Source organism: Nuphar pumila, chromosome 5 (genome assembly GCF_984573655.1).
Source record: "Nuphar pumila chromosome 5, dmNupPumi1.hap1.1, whole genome shotgun sequence".
Lineage (NCBI taxonomy): Eukaryota > Viridiplantae > Streptophyta > Magnoliopsida > Nymphaeales > Nymphaeaceae > Nuphar > Nuphar pumila.
In genome coordinates, this window is record NC_143253.1 from 50,020,287 (window position 1) to 50,033,016 (window position 12,730).

Below are 12,730 nucleotides of genomic sequence, written 5' to 3' on the forward strand. Positions count from 1 at the left end.
AAATGACACCCATCAAACATTGAATACGACTCATTGTGAGCCATTCATTTAAACCACTCCCGTCCATCCGAAACACGAATGACATGGAGAAAAAAAGTAGGGCTCATCCATGTGATGGGCATCTCATTCTTACAAGATTTCACTAGGGACGGCAGTGAACCGGGGTGGGGGACAAGGTCTCCACCCTCGCCCCGTCTCAAAATTCCACCCTCTATCCTCACCTTCATCCCCACACTGGTTTTGATTTTAACCTTCACCCCCGTTTCTTGTCCTCCATCCCCGTTCCAAATGGGGGGAGGGGGGTCGTTTTCCATCGGTCCACTGTCATCCTAAAAGAGTATTTTAGTATTTTACTAAGGGGACGGGATGGGCTTGAGCAAGGCGGGATGGGGAAAAGTGTAAGTTCATCCCCACCTCCGTCCTCACATGGGTTTTGATTTTAACCTCCATCCCTGTTTCATGTCCTCCATCCGCCATTGAAACGGGGCAAGGCTGGTCGGGGACCCGTTTTCCCTCGGTCCACTATCGTCCCTATATTGCAGTCCAAAGGAGTTCTGACGGCACTCAGACTTGATCCCATCTCTTTCTTGAAGTATCTTGACCCAACCTTTCCAAATTACGGAACTGGATGCCTATATATGCTAGTGAATTATTTCCAACATCATGACTGTAAAAACGATCATGGATAATCTTCGTGGGTCCTTGAGAAATGCCTATGTTGGCCGAAATAACTAAGTGGCCTCGATGTGGCATGCACATACATATATATCCATCATGATGTCCAAACTTTTTTGTACCCTAAGAGATGTACAAAAAAGTGCAACCAATCCAAGTGGTCTGCTCTATTTGGTGTGGGTCCCATCTCCAAAAAATCCATGAGCCAATGCTAATATCAATGAGAATTCCTTGTCTCTAACATTTTCTAAGTATGTTAAGTGGGGCGGATCCCGGTGGATCTGAACCCCGCAATCTGAGGGTTACAGAAGCATTGGCAACCATGTATTCTGCTCTCTTGGTGTGAGTCCAATCCCCCATATTCCACAAACCAATTGCCATTATGAGCTTTCAATTGCCCACAGAATTAGAAAGGGTTGCAAAAGGACTTTGTCCATATTTATCTAGACCCAGATCCAAAATGCTAGTTCCTTTACTTTTTGGCAAGATATTTATGGATTCCTTGACTGTAAAGATGTTGGTCGCTAGGATCCAAGTACCCGACCAGAGGCCAACATAATAAGACTGGGCCTAGACCCCCTCCGGTGATTGTGAAAGCTTTGATGGTAGACTTCTATTGGATGTGGGCAGTCAAATGCCCACACCACCACACATAACCCACTTTCACCTAGACCCAGTCCATGATCTAACCCTAAGTCCGAACCATTTTAATTACAACACAAAAAGCCAAGAACATTTTTTTCACTAGCTATAAACAAGTGCCAGGCCCTGTTCAATCCACATAAGGTTACTGCAAGGGCTGTTAATTTTCGAGCCCGGATCTGAGTTGGCCTGACCAATTAAAAACTGGTCCTGACTGGACCAACCTAAATATTCCAGTCCAATCATTAGAGCAAGATTTAGTGAGATCCATCAAGATCTGGTTATAAAATATTTGATGCCTGATCCTAATCAGATAAGTTTTATGATTGGATCCCAACAACTAATCTTTTCTTTGTAGATCATATTGTAACCTCTCTCTCTCTCTCTCTCTCTCTCTCTCTCTCTCTCCTTACATAGCACATGTGGGTGAGTTAAAAATTAATTTTGGAAATTAAAAGTGTCCATGTGTTTGATAAACGAGACTTTGACTCCTCAAAAATGGGATGACCAATATCCTATTGAATGATCAGACCAAAGAAGCTTGCTGGTTAACTTCAATACAGAAAAGAATGAGCTTGAACTTGTTGAGTTGTGCGGCTTAAACGGGTCGTTGAATGGGGCTTGATTGTGTTTGACTCTTTCTTAAGATCAATTTTCGGGGTATGTTTGGTTGGATCACATGAGATTCACTTTCTTGTACAAACGAGAAAATGAATCTCATAGGGGCCCAAATCTCATGCTCAACCGAACATGGGATTTGATTTCATATCACATGTTATTTGAAATCACGTCAACCCATGGGATCTCGAATCTCATGGGTAGGGGTGTGATTTTGAATCACATGATTCTAAATCAGACCCCCCAACATTTGTTTCTCTCGTCTTCTGAGCAGTGGGAAAATGCGAAGGAGGGCGAGGCAGGAGTCGACGTTGAAGACCTGGACAACATCAGACTAGCAGCCAACGACGATGAGCTTGTCATCAGGCCATAAGGCGCTGGAGAAGGCGACGTCGGGGATGGAGGAGTGGGGGAGGAGGGTGGTGGAGGAGAAGACAATGAGGGAGGTAGAGCAGGTGAAGACGAAGTTGTGGGGAAGGGTGGAGCAAAAGTGGATGGAGGAGACATTAAAGGAGGGGAGGTGAAGGTGGGCGGCGAGCTGGTGGGTCTTGAAGTAGAGGAAGGGGGATGGGGAAGAAGGTGGGGGTGGGCGGTGAGCTCTCTCTCTCTAGAACTCTCTTTGTGAAACAAGGGAATAGGGGATGAAGGGAAGGGACTCAAAGGAAGAGGGTTTAGGGTCAACTTACCAAACAAAAAATTTTAATTTTATACAAATGAGGTTCATTTTCTCAAACCAACCAAACATGAGAAGTGAAATCTCATGTGATTTACTTTCACGTGATTTTTATTCTCATGAAATTTGATTTTACTTTCACATTTGTAAAGAGCAACCAAATGTGCCCTTGGTAACCCGTAGTGGTAGGTTTGGAACAAAATTGCTTTTAAGAAAAAGTAAAAAGAAAGACAAGGATTCTTTTTTGTGGAAGGAATAGTATTAAATGAAGAGAGAGAGAGAGAGAGAAAGATTCTCTCTTTGAGGAGGAGAAGGCAGTAATTATGCTTTTCTTGGGGGTTTCAGAGGAGTGAACGAAGGAAGAGAGAGAGGCGGGAAGTAGCTCTCTTGGTAGTTGTATCTTATTGTTGAGAGGTTCACCGTAATGATGGATCGGTAGGCAGATTACATGCATTGGTACGAGTTTGAGAGATTGAAGACGATTGAGGTTCAGGGTGTAAACCCTTGTTTATTTTGGTTTTTTCTTGTACTACTTGATATTGGTAATAAAGGCTCTTGGTACTCTCCTCGTGTCATGCACGTGGGTGGTTTCATCAAATCATGTTGAACGGATTACCTAACATATGCTTATTCTTGGTAAAGTTCATCATGAATTTTTAGTGCATGATGATTCTTTACACACCAAAAGTCAGCATGAAACTCAAAAAACACATCATTATATTGAGTAAACTTTTAAACTGACATTAAATTTCTAATCAACTTAAGCACATGTAAAATGTCTTCAAGAGTAATTGATTGAAAAAGAGAAAGAGTCGATATGATTAATATGCAAACATGTTTCATCTCCAATCTTGACGTTGCCTGGAGCTGAATATTCTGAATGGGATGACAGGTTATTGATGTCATTTGTAATATGGCGAGTAGTACCCGAATCTGGGTACCAATTACCATCAAAGAATTGTTGCTCTTGGCTATTCCCTGGTGTGGTTATGTAAGCCTAAGGAGAACTTAGTTTTGCTAGAAGAAAGTTTATACACTGATAGCATTTCTTAGCAAGGGAAGCAGGCTTGTCACATATCTTGCATGTGGGTCTTAGTCAGTTATTTTGATTGAAGTTTCCACCATTATATGATATCCTACGCTCATGAAATCTTCCTTGAAAACCCTCACGATCACCTCTTCCTCCGTTGAAATTTTTACTTTGATTGAAATTGGATTTGGCAGCCATATTTGCCATAGGACTGATATATTATCAGTTATGTTTTCTTTAGATTCATAGAGTCAAGCCTCTTGAATTAGAAGCATGCCATGAAGTTCATTTAACGAGACTGAATCCATCCGAGTCTCTTGAATGCTAAATACTCATTAGGTAATCCCTTCAATATTTGCATAATCATATCATCTTCACCGACAGGTTTTGAAGCTATAGCAAGTTGATGAGCAATAGATTTTATTTTTTGAAAATATGCATGGATGGATTCGGACCCCTTTTTGATGTCTTGAAATTAGAATTTTAACTGCATCACTTTGGATCTAGAGTGTACAGCATAATATGCTTTTAGAGCATTCCAATCTTCAATGGATGATAATAAACCAAATATATTTGACTATGAACTTGTTTAGTCAATGAAGATAAAATCCAGCTTAATAGGGTCTGATCACGTCTAAGCCAATATATATAATCGGGGTTAATTCCCACTTAACCTTCTTTAAACTTTGATGGGGCTGGCTTGCTCCCATCATCAAATCCCATAAGATCAAATGAGATCAATATGGGTGTAAATTGTGATTCCCAAATTCAATAATTTTTGGCATTAATCTTAATTGATAACAGATGGTGCAGTGTATTTGAAAGCTGCAACATGGGTTGAAAAGAGCTCATGCTGGTAAGACCTGAATCAGAGATGTTGCCTGATGATGCAAAGTCGGTCATTGCTGCTGGAGAGATCTGGAACAAAAAACTGGAATGCTTCGAGATAACAAACTATCTGAAAGACGAGATTTAAATCTCAAACCAAGCTCGATTGAGAGACAAATGAGATTGCAAAGATCACAAGCTCAAATAATTTTTTTTTTTCAATGGCTCTGATACCATGAAAAAATAAAGCAAAGAACAAACTCACAAACAATCACATGCAATTTCTACTGATCTGACCTACGTCCACGAATTCACTCTCAAGGTTTTTCATTCTTTGACAGAGAGATCCATTTCATCATGTTTAAATACAGGCTCAAGGCAAACTTTTTCTTGCCTATTTTTTTCAGGACCTTTAATATCCAGGCTCTATTAAGAGTCTGATTCATGGGATGGACCTCTGGTTCGGTTTCCATCTTTATGATCATCTTTACATTTGGTGGTTATACACTTGCCATTCTTGCTGATAGAGTTGCATTTGGAAGATTGACTCTTTCTATGATAACGATCTCCACTAGGCTCACAGTTTTTATCTTTATCTTTAACAAGTACATTGAGTAAACCAGCTTTGGGTTAAAAGGAGCAAAACAATGAATGGTGTGAAGTTTAGGGTTTTCCTGAACTTGGTTCGTGTTATGAGTTAGATTGTTCGAGCCCTAGGAAGAGGGAGTGTTGGTTGAAGAGAGTCCATGCTAACGTGGAGAATGTTGAGTTATGTTTCTTGAACCACATAATAAGTCTCCTTCCTGAGATCAACTTTTGGTAATCCAAAGTGATAGGTTTGGAGTGTTAAGAAAAGTAAAAGGAAAGCGATAAATTCTTTTTGGGGAGGAGTTAGCATTAAAATGAAGAGAGAGAGTAAGATTCTCGCTTGAGGAGGAGGAGGTAGTATATATGCTTCTCTTGAGGGGTTGGAGATCGAGAGAAGCTCTCTTGGTAGTTGTCCTCTTTTGGTGTTAGAGAGGTTTTCTCTTGAGTATGGATCCTCAGGCAATTAGTATAACGGATCGCTAGGCAAACTACATGCATCGGTGCGGCTTTGGGAGATTAGAGATGATTGAGGTTTAGGGTGTAGTTGGTTTGGAACTCTCTAGTTTATTTTGAGACTCTTGTATTTATGTATTAATTTATATTAGTAATAAAATATCTTGGTACTCTCCTAGATGCAAGAGGTTTTGCCCAATCATGTAAAATCTATGTTCTTGTGTGGTTTATTTCTTTGCTGGATATATTGTCTTTGTATAAGTTCCCTATTTGCATCGATCTCAAATTTAACCTATTGTGATCTTAGGCACGAGCTCCGAAATCTCAAAAAGATTCTAGTCAACAAAGTTATCATAAAGTTTCAATATTGTATTAATATGGTTAGATAGAAAACACAGCAATGAAAATATGTTGAATCAAGAGCACACAAGTGGCCCCAAGGGGGGTTGGCATAGTGCGGTGGGGCCTGGGCTGCTAGACAAGCAGTCAAGGTTCGATTCTCATTAGCATCACCTCTTTGCAAGCCAATGTGTGGCATAAGCCGCAGGGGCAGGGGACCAAGTCTCAGAGTTGCAGGTTCAAAACTCAAATGGTATAGTTGTATAACGGATAGGGTTCTGCCTAACCCCAGCTTGCCTTATAAAAAAACAAATTTAACTTCAGCTCTTCATCTGACTATTTTTACTTTGAAAAGCTGGGTCCTGAAATGTCTTTTCAAGAAGCAAGGGTCATGTTTCGAATATCAAGCAAAAGGTGTACCCAAATGAAATATTTGCTAAATAATAATACCATGTTTACTTTTTCTTCCTTCTTTAAACCATTGAGGGTTAGACAGGAAAGTGCACGGACGCAATCATACAAAAAATAGTAATAACAATATAAGGATAATTAACAAAAAGAACATCTTTTATATCCTCATTTTATCTTTTTCCTCAGCCCTAACTTGTCACTATTACTTACAAATAGTGAAATTTCTAAAGTATCAAGAAAAGGTTACAAGTTTATTTGCATACAAATTAGGGAAACCCTTTTCTCTTGGCCTTATTTGGGAGTTGGATATAATACCAACACGTGCCTCAATAGTCAAGCTTTTAGTGCTTTGAACACCAAAAGAATTCACCAACTCTCAAGAAAAAGTAGCTTTCACATATTTATGGGTAAAAATTGATGAAAATAGTCGAGCATAATCATTCACATTCTTATATAAGTTGCAAATAATCGTCACACCATTAAGAACATCTTACTAGTAAGCATAGTGACAAACATTTTTATCGGCAATTTCTTATTTTTCAAAAACTCATGAGAAATTGAAAAAAATCCATAAATTTTGCATTTTTTTTTGGCAAAATTTTGGTAATAAAAAAACAAATTAAAAAAAATATAAAAAATATTTTTTTATAATAAAATAATAATAATAATTGTTTAAAAATAAAAATACATGGTTTTTTTGCGATAAATAGCCGTTTAAAACGTAAATGTCATGTTTAAATCACGGTATTTATGTTTTTTCATAAATCTCAAGATATTTTGTAAATCTCGCAAGAAATTGCCATTTTAAACTTTCAGGCAATTAATTTCTCACGATATATTATCGCAAGATTTTAGTAAATCTCGCGATATTTGTCACACTGCTAGTAAGAGCACAGCATAAACGTACCCACTGTACAATCAATAAAATCAGGTTTCAATCATGATGGTACAAAATCATGACTACGTACATCTGCATCTAACCAGAAAAAAAAAAATACTTGTGCTTTTGAAAAGATGAACAGGTAATTGAAAGGCAAGCTGGGGTTAGGCTGATCCCACTAGTTAATATTCAAGGTGCCACTGGGTTTTGAACCTGCAACGTCCCACCACAAGGAGACGTGCACTGACAGCTCCTACCAACCACGCGGAGCCCCCGTTGGTAGATGACCAGGTAACTTGGTTGCAAGTGACACCAGGCAATTATCGACTCTTACATTTTCAAATCAAACTAGTTCAAAACTTCATTTTCCTCCACTATGGGCCTCTTGAACACAAGCTTCCAAGCATGTGTGCCGGGAGGTACATGTGATCAAACTCACAAATATCGCTGATATCTTGAAAATATCGCCAAGAAACTACAACATTATCATTTTAATAAAAAAATTGCAATAAATTCATGATATTTACAGTTATATGAGCTATGTCTTTGGAAATTAAAAATGGGTTCCTATTATCATTTCATATTTTTGCTCCTAATTCTTTCATTTGTTTATTTTGGCTTATATTTGCCGATAACCACATGCAAAAAAACACATAATTTGTCAAAATTTTACGAGAATTTATCGGTTAGTTTTTTGTTCCAAACTTTTGTCACCATGCATGTGATCACGAGAGAGAGAGAGAGTCTAAGGTTGGGCTCCTAAGGAAGAGACCAATGGAAGTGACTGGCCTTCACATCGGTGCCCGCTGTTTATTTGGCACGTCCCTTTGGTTGGCCGACCACCACTGTCCTGACGCGAGGAAATGGACCAACTACGCAGGCCCTTGTGGGCCCACGTGAACCCACATGCTCTTGGATCATGCCACCACCACCCCACTCACGGATGGGTGCATCTCACACTAGTGGCCAGTGCGTGTTGGGATGAAAGCTTTTGGTTGCTATCCCCCACCTTGTATGCATCAATCATAGAGCACCAATATTGTGGACAGGACATCCCTTTTATTTTTCAACAAGTTCATAATATTCCATCAAAGCATACACATCAATGTCTTTCGAGCCCTTACACACCACATGCTTACGAGAATATTAGATATACCTCATGAGTGTTTATAGTTAACTAATATATATATATATATATATGTGTGTGTGTGTGTGTGTTCTTTGATATATAGAATTAGAACCAATTTGAAACCTATATCTTATTTGCCGAATCATTTTTCAAAAAGATTAAAAGTGTCTCAGACCGAGCCAGAATAAGGCATGTGCAGTGCGGAGCTCTATTGAGTGAAGAATGCATTGAATGTAGGAACGTGAGGTATGCATTGGCTTGATGGGTGACGTACGGTGATAACACGGTATGTGATAGGCAATGGTATCATCATTAGTGCATCGATGTGGCGGCACAGACGTGAAGCGTTGTTTGGTTAAGCAGTATTAGTGAATCAAAGGATATTAACTTTGAAGATTTAGTTAATGATCTTTCGACTTAGCAGAGTTTCTCATGCGTAGTGTTTGGATGAACGGGTGTGTGTGTGTTAGGGTTAATTCCCCCAAGAATCACCTTAGGTGATTCCAACCGAGTATGGTAACCTTGGGCTAGGTGAGTGAATGCTTAGGCGTCAGTGAATGAGTCTAGGTGGTGCTCTTCACTATAGTGTTTAATCATAAACTGGTTTTTTGGACTGAGAGCTGCAAGGTTTTGTTCCTTCAGTAGGGAGGTTTTGTTGTAACGTGCGCATAGAGTCGCAATACGCTCCATAGCACACAAGGCTAAGGCAAGTTTGTACCCTTTTCTTTAGTGTTAGCAAGTATGGGATGGATATGCACGAAGTGGCATGAACAAAATAGAATACGCATTTGAAGATGTGCTTAGTCAGCTTTCACCAGGCAGTTGCACACGAGGTAGTGTGCATGGTCAATGAAATGATTCAACACATGAAAAAGTATTGGTGTGTGGCCTTTGGCAATTAGGTTGGCCAGACTGGCGCATCGCAGGTTTGCAAAAAATTTCATGTCCGTGATAAATTGACATCAGAACAAAAAGATTTACGGAGACCTTGTTGTTCGTTGAGTGTGACACTGAAGAAGACAGTGATGATTTATCCTTGTTACGCAAATTTGCTCAGCTAAAGTATTATTGACCGAGCACAAAAGCAAGATGTTGGCAGGGTGGTATGGGTCATCTTGTCGATGGTAATCAAAAGTGTAAGGTTGTTGTTTAGTTGGTTAAGATAACATGGTTAAGCCAAAGATTTCTACCAGTTATGTGTTAGGCTCGCAGGTGGAGCGTGGTGTTTGTTTTGTGTATGCAGATAATGCACATTGGATTCAGCTGAATGAATTTGCACCGTTAGGTATGGAAGACTCAATTGAATTTCTATATTTTATCCCAAAATTGTGGGTTAGCTGAGTGCCTATCTTAAGCAGAATGCTTGTTATTTTGGTCCCTTGAGTTGGCAGTTCTTATATAGATTGTGTGTGCAGAAAAAATTATTATTTTTGGCTCATCGATTTGGTTCCTACAGGAATGTTTTGCTAGCTCCGAATGAGAGTTACACTGTGCTGACTTCGGATGAGAGTTGCAGCATTGGATTGTATTGCCCCTTATGTGAACGAGTACCTAGGAAAATGCTTTAAAAAACCACTTTGAGGTGATACACAAGTAGGCATCCCATACTTGAGGACTAATTTGGACTGTTGCAAAATTGTATGTTGGTGCCTTAAGGGAGTTGATATCACTGTGGCATGTGTTGTTTGTCATCCTTCTCTGCAAAGACCACAAAAGGCTTGAAATTGCCCTTACTAAAGTCAGAAGACACCCCAGCCATGAGCATGAAGATGACATGTTTATCGTGTGAGTGAGAATGATCCACTTGTGTATGAGACTGTATTAGGATCCCATGAGTGAATAATGCTCGATGTTAAAGAAGTGAAAGATCGTTGTCTAAGTGATTAGAGTTGCATTAAGGAATGGGACCTAGTGTGTTAAATGTTGCGACGATGGAAGATGAAAACCATAACAAGTTAAGTAGGGTGAATAAAAGTAGACCAAAGATAAGTTTCAAGAGAAACTAGCATATCAGTTAAGGTTGTGTTCTTACCTGCATTGGCATTGTCGAGGACGACAATGGTTTAGGTGGGGGAGAATGTCTTAAATCGAGCTTTTGAAATGGGGCATGTGCAGTGCAGAGCTCTACTGAGTGAAGAATGCATTGAGTATAGGAACGTGCAGTATGCATTGGCATGATCGATGATGTACGGCGATAGCACAACACATGATAGGCAATTGTATCGTCGTTAGTGTATCATTGTGTTTAGGCACAGACGTGGAGTGTTGTTTGGTTAAGCAATGTCAGCACATCAGAGGATGTTGCCTTTGGAGATTTAGTTAATAACCTCTCGACTTGGAGGAGTTTTTCACGTATAGCGTTTGGATGCACGGGGGTGCGTGTGAGTTAGGGCTAATACCCTCAAAGATCGCTTTAGATGATTACAACTGAGTATGGTGACTCGGGGCTATACGAGTGAATGCCTAGGCACCAGTAAATGAGTCTATGTGGTGCTCTTCATTATGGTGTTCAATCATCAACTCGTTTTCAGACTGGAGGCCACAAGGTTTTGTTCTTTTAGTGGAGAGGTTTTGTTGTAGCGTTCTCATAGAGTCGCAATACGCTTCATGGCACACAAGGCTAAGGCAAGTTTGTACCATTTTCAAAAGTGTTAGATAGTATAGGATGGCTATGTATGAAGTAACATGAACCAGATAGAATACGCATTTGGAGATAAGCTTGATCAGTTTTATCTTGGCAATTATGCATGAGGTAGTGTGTAGAGCCAATGAAATGATTCAACACATGAAAAAGTGTTGGTGTGCGGCCTTTGGCTATTAGGCTGGCCAGACTGGGCAGTCTAGCACATCGTGGGTTTGCAAAAAATTCTATGCCCGTGACACAAAGAATGGACCAATTAATACTCATGTTGAATTAGGCTAAATAAGTTCATTTAAATTTCAAAAGCCATAATAAATAAAGAAATAAATAAAATACAAAGGTTAAAAAAGAGTGTTGATTCAACCACAATTTAGCTTGAGATCCTGAAGCGAATTGTTTTGGAGCTGATTTTTGGCCGATTAGATTCGATTGCGAAAGACAATGGACTAATGGATGATCGGGTTTACGTTAGCTTTGGGTGGTCTTTAGGCACATTTGGCTGGACGACACATCAAGTTTCAATTGATTTTTTTTATAGTCCAAGAGAAAAAAAAACCCTATCACCAACCGCACATTGCCTAGCCTCCGGTTGATAAAAGCCTTGAGGTCCAACACCACCACCACACACACACACACACACTCACCTACGAGTACATCCAGCTTCAGCCTTGCGGCAAAGGATGCCACCCATGGATTTCGAACTTGTGACATCCCGTCAACTTGGTGACATTCACAAGTAGCCCTTACCAATTGAGCAGAGCCCTTGTGGTTTTTTTGACTGACCTTGCTCTTGCCTGCAAAGACAAGGTTCCTTTAATTTTGTCAAAGAATAATGAGTCCCTTCAACAACATGCCAGACCCATGGATAGGACACATCAGAAGGTGAATTAATAGGGGCTTTATGTAGCACCTATGTGACAAATATAGAATATTTTCTGAAACTATCAGGAGAAAATATGATATTTTGGCAGAGATTTTAGATGTTTAATAGATCACAATATATCGAAAACTGAGTAGATCATGAAAAAACATGATATTTCTAAAAGACTTTAGTTTCATTCTAAAATTTGTTCTTTCAGATGTCAATCTTATTTTCAAATTTATTTAATTTCCTGTGCATGGGAAAGTAAAAAAGTCTCAAAATCACCTCATAAAGAGGCGTATAACTCTCTCATATCCCCAAAATTTCAAGATCCATCATATCAACTCTTGAGACTTATTCACCAAGGAAAGATTCGCTCACCCGCATGGACCAGAATAGGGATGTTAACATTGTGGGTCAGGATTTGACATTCAAGCAACCTGAATCCACTTAGTTTGCATTGGTATGCCCACAACATAGCTAGTTAGATTGATCAATGGATCTGGTTAATGGGTCACCAAATCCAAATCCCTAAGAAAAATGAGAACATCCAACTATCACAATAATACACACTTTGTTCCATCAACTTTAACATAAAAGCTTTACCTGTTAAGCATATGGAACTGATATGTTCCGGATCATACCTGGAATGAAGTCCAAAAAAAATAACAAATATCAATGATACTTTGAACGATTTAATCCCTATATTTCTAAGGGCGATACATTTTTGAAATCAATGATGCTATTTTCAAAAGTTGGCCTACTTTGAAGATTTTGTGATTTTATCATAATGTTCATTACAATTTACATATTCTGATATTTTCTAATTCAATTTTTTAATTTTTAGTGCTACATTTTCCCTCTGGGACAACATCCATCTATCAAAATTTCTGAGATTGGTCTGAACCCCATGATCAATAAACACTATACGTAGCTAGTCCAAATTCAGGTATACCATGTC